We start from the raw sequence: 4,757 nt of genomic DNA, 5'->3' as shown, positions 1-4,757 counted from the left end.
ACCACCACCATGCTGACCCCAAACCATCCCACTACCACCAACATGCTGATCCCAAACCATCACACTACCACCAACATGCTGATCCCAAACCATCACACTACCACCACCATGCTGACCCCAAACCATCCCACTACCACCACCAGGCTGATCCCAAACCATCCCACTACCACCACCATGCTGATCCCAAACCATGACACTACCACCACCATGCTGGACCCCAAACCATCACACTACCTCCACCATGCTGACCCCAAACCATCACACTACCACCACCATGCTGACCCCAAACCATCACACTACCACCTCCATGCTGACCCCAAACCATCACACTACCACCACCATGCTGACCCCAAACCATCCCACTACCACCACCATGCTGATCCCAAACCATCCCACTACCACCACCATACTGATCCCAAACCATCCCACTACCACCACCATGCTGACCCCAAACCATCACACTACCACCACCATGCTGGACCCCAAACCATCACACTACCACCATCATGCTGATCCCAAACCATCGCACTACCTCCACCATGCTGACCCCAAACCATCACACTACCACCTCCATGCTGACCCCAAACCATCACACTACCACCACCATGCTGACCCCAAACCATCACACTACCACCACCATGCTGACCCCAAACCATCCCACTACCACCACCATGCTGACCCCAAACCATCACACTACCACCACCATGCTGACCCCAAACCATCCCACTACCACCACCATGCTGGACCCCAAACCATCACACTACCACCACCATGCTGACCCCAAACCATCCCACTACCACCACCATGCTTTACCCCAAACCATCACACTACCCCCGCCATGCTGACCCCAAACCATCACACTACCACCACCATGCTGACCCCAAACCATCACACTACCATCACACTACCACCACCATGCTGATCCCAAACCATCCCACTACCACCACCATACTGATCCCAAACCATCCCACTACCACCACCATGCTGGACCCCAAACCATCCCACTACCACCACCATGCTGACCCCAAACCATCACACTACCACCACCATGCTGGACCCCAAACCATCACACTACCACCATCATGCTGATCCCAAACCATCACACTACCACCACCATGCTGAATCCAAACCATCCCACTACCACCACCATGCTGACCCCAAAACATCCCACTACCACCACCATGCTGGACCCCAAACAATCACACTACCACCACCATGCTGACCCCAAACCATCACACTACCACCACCATGCTTTACCCCAAACCATCACACTGCTGCAACCACCGTGCTTGACATTTGGTATGAGGTTGTTACTGTGGAATGCAGTGTTTTGGTTTTCGGCGTAACGAGATTCATGTCGTCCACAAAGTTGACTCCAGTTAACCGAAAAGCACCTGGATGATCATCAAGACTCTTGGAAGAATAATCTATGGACAGATGAATTAAAGTATAACTCTGGACGAAATGGGTCCCATTATGCCTGGCGAAAACCAAACACTGCATTACACAGTAAGAACCTCATAACAACGGTAACACATGGTGGTGGTAGTGTGATGGTTTGGGGTCAGCATGGTGGTGGTAGTGTGATGGTTTGGGGTCAGCATGGTGGTGGTAGTGTGATGGTAGTGTGATGGTTTGGGGTCAGCATGGTGGTGGTATTGTGATGGTTTGGGGTCAGCATGGTGGTGGTAGTGTGATGGTTTGGGGTCCAGCATGGTGGTGGTAGTGTGATGGTTTGGGGTCAGCATGGTGGTGGTAGTGTGATGGTTTGGGGTCAGCATGGAGGTGGTAGTGTGATGGTTTGGGGTCAGCATGGTGGTGGTAGTGTGATGGTTTGGGGTCAGCATGGTGGTGGTAGTGTGATGGTTTGGGGTCAGCATGGTGGTGGTAGTGTGATGGTTTGGGGTCAGCATGGTGGTGGTAGTGTGATGGTTTGGGGTCAGCATGGTGGTGGCAGTGTGATGGTTTGGGGTCAGCATGGTGGTGGTAGTGTGATGGTTTGGGGTCAGCATGGTGGTGGTAGTGTGATGGTAGTGTGATGGTTTGGGGTCAGCATGGTGGTGGCAGTGTGATGGTTTGGGGTCCAGCATGGTGGTGGGAGTGTGATGGTTTGGGGTCAGCATGGTGGTGGTAGTGTGATGGTAGTGTGATGTTTTGGGGTCAGCATGGTGGTAGCAGTGTGATGGTTTGGGGTCAGCATGGTGGTGGTAGTGTGATGGTTTGGGGTCAGCATGGTGGTGGTAGTGTGATGGTTTGGGGTCCAGCATGGTGGTGGTAGTGTGATGGTTTGGGGTCAGCATGGTGGTGGTAGTGTGATAGTTTGGGGTCAGCATGGAGGTGGTAGTGTGATGGTTTGGGGTCAGCATGGTGGTGGTAGTGTGATGGTTTGGGGTCAGCATGGTGGTGGTAGTGTGATGGTTTGGGGTCAGCATGGTGGTGGTAGTGTGATGGTTTGGGGTCCAGCATGGTGGTGGTAGTGTGGTGGTTTGGGGTCAGCATGGTGGTGGTAGTGTGATAGTTTGGGGTCAGCATGGTGGTGGTAATGTGATGGTTTGGGGTCCAGCATGGTGGTGGTAGTGTGATAGTTTGGGGTCCAGCATGGTGGTGGTAGTGTGATGGTTTGGGGTCAGCATGGTGGTGGTAGTGTGATGGTTTGGGGTCAGCATGGCGGGGGTAGTGTGATGGTTTGGGGTAAAGCATGGTGGTGGTAGTGGGATGGTTTGGGGTCAGCATGGTGGTGGTAGTGTGATGGTTTGGGGTCCAGCATGGTGGTGGTAGTGGGATGGTTTGGGGTCAGCATGGTGGTGGTAGTGTGATGGTTTGGGGTCAGCATGGTGGTGGTAGTGGGATGGTTTGGGGTCAGCATGGTGGTGGTAGTGTGATGGTTTAGGGTCAGCATGGTGGTGGTAGTGTGATAGTTTGGGGTCAGCATGGTGGTGGTAGTGTGATGGTTTGGGGTCAGTGTGGTGGTGGTAGTGTGATAGTTTGGGGTCAGCATGGTGGTGGAAGTGTGATGGTTTAGGGTCAGCATGGTGGTGGTAGTGTGATGATTTGGGGTCAGCATGGTGGTGGTAGAGATGGTTTGGGGTCAGCATGGTGGTGCTAGTGTGATGGTTTGGGGTCCAGCATGGTGGTGGTAGAGATGGTTTGGGGTCAGCATGGTGGTGGTAGTGTGATGGTTTGGGGTCCAGCATGGTGGTGGTAGTGTGATGGTTTGGGGTCCAGCATGGTGGTGGTAGTGTGATGGTTTGGGGTCCAGCATGGAGGTGGTAGTGTGATGGTTTGGGATCAGCATGGTGGTGGTAGTGTGATGGTTTGGGGTCCAGCATGGTGGTGGTAGTGTGATGGTTTGGGGTCAGCATGGTGGTGGTAGTGTGATGGATTGGGGTCAGCGTGGTGGTGGTAGTGTGATGGTTTGGGGTCAGCATGGTGGTGGTAGTGTGAACGATTGGGGTCAGCGTGGTGGTGGTAGTGTGATGGTTTGGGGTCAGCATGGTGGTGGTAGTGTGATGGTTTGGGGTCCAGCATGGTGGTGGTAGTGTGATGGTTTGGGGTCCAGCATGGTGGTGGTAGAGATGGTTTGGGGTCCAGCATGGTGGTGGTAGTGTGATGGTTTGGGGTCCAGCATGGTGGTGGTAGAGATGGTTTGGGGTCCAGTATGGTGGTGTTAGTGTGATGGTAGTGTTATGGTTTGGGGTCAGCATGGTGGTGGTAGTGTGATGGTAGTGTGATGGTTTGGGGTCCAGCATGGTGGTGGTAGTGTGATGGTTTGGGGTCCAGCATGGTGGTGGTAGAGATGGTTTGGGGTCCAGCATGGTGGTGGTAGTGTGATGTTAGTGTGATGGTTTGGGGTCCAGCATGGTGGTGGTAGTGTGATGGTAGTGTGATGGTTTGGGGTCCAGCATGGTGGTGGTAGTGTCATGGTAGTGTGATGGTTTGGGGTCCAGCATGGTGGTGGTAGTGTGATGGTAGTGTGATGGTTTGGGGTCAGCATGGTGGTGGTAGTGTGATGGTTTGGGGTCCAGCATGGTGGTGGTAGTGTGATGGTTTGGGGTCAGCATGGTGGTGGTAGTGTGATGGTTTGGGGTCCAGCATGGTGGTGGTAGTGTGGTGGTTTGGGGTCAGCATGGTGGTGGTAGTGTGATAGTTTGGGGTCAGCATGGTGGTGGTAATGTGATGGTTTGGGGTCCAGCATGGTGGTGGTAGTGTGATAGTTTGGGGTCCAGCATGGTGGTGGTAGTGTGATGGTTTGGGGTCAGCATGGTGGTGGTAGTGTGATGGTTTGGGGTCAGCATGGTGGTGGTAGTGTGATGGTTTGGGGTCCAGCATGGTGGTGGTAGTGTGATGGTTTAGGGTCAGCATGGTGGTGGTAGTGTGATAGTTTGGGGTCAGCATGGTGGTGGTAGTGTGATGGTTTGGGGTCAGTGTGGTGGTGGTAGTGTGATAGTTTGGGGTCAGCATGGTGGTGGAAGTGTGATGGTTTAGGGTCAGCATGGTGGTGGTAGTGTGATGATTTGGGGTCAGCATGGTGGTGGTAGAGATGGTTTGGGGTCAGCATGGTGGTGCTAGTGTGATGGTTTGGGGTCCAGCATGGTGGTGGTAGAGATGGTTTGGGGTCAGCATGGTGGTGGTAGTGTGATGGTTTGGGGTCCAGCATGGTGGTGGTAGTGTGATGGTTTGGGGTCCAGCATGGTGGTGGTAGTGTGATGGTTTGGGGTCCAGCATGGAGGTGGTAGTGTGATGGTTTGGGGTCAGCA

Source organism: Oncorhynchus masou, chromosome 15 (assembly GCF_036934945.1).
Source record: "Oncorhynchus masou masou isolate Uvic2021 chromosome 15, UVic_Omas_1.1, whole genome shotgun sequence".
Lineage (NCBI taxonomy): Eukaryota > Metazoa > Chordata > Actinopteri > Salmoniformes > Salmonidae > Oncorhynchus > Oncorhynchus masou.
Note: the sequence above shows the minus strand (reverse complement) of the source record.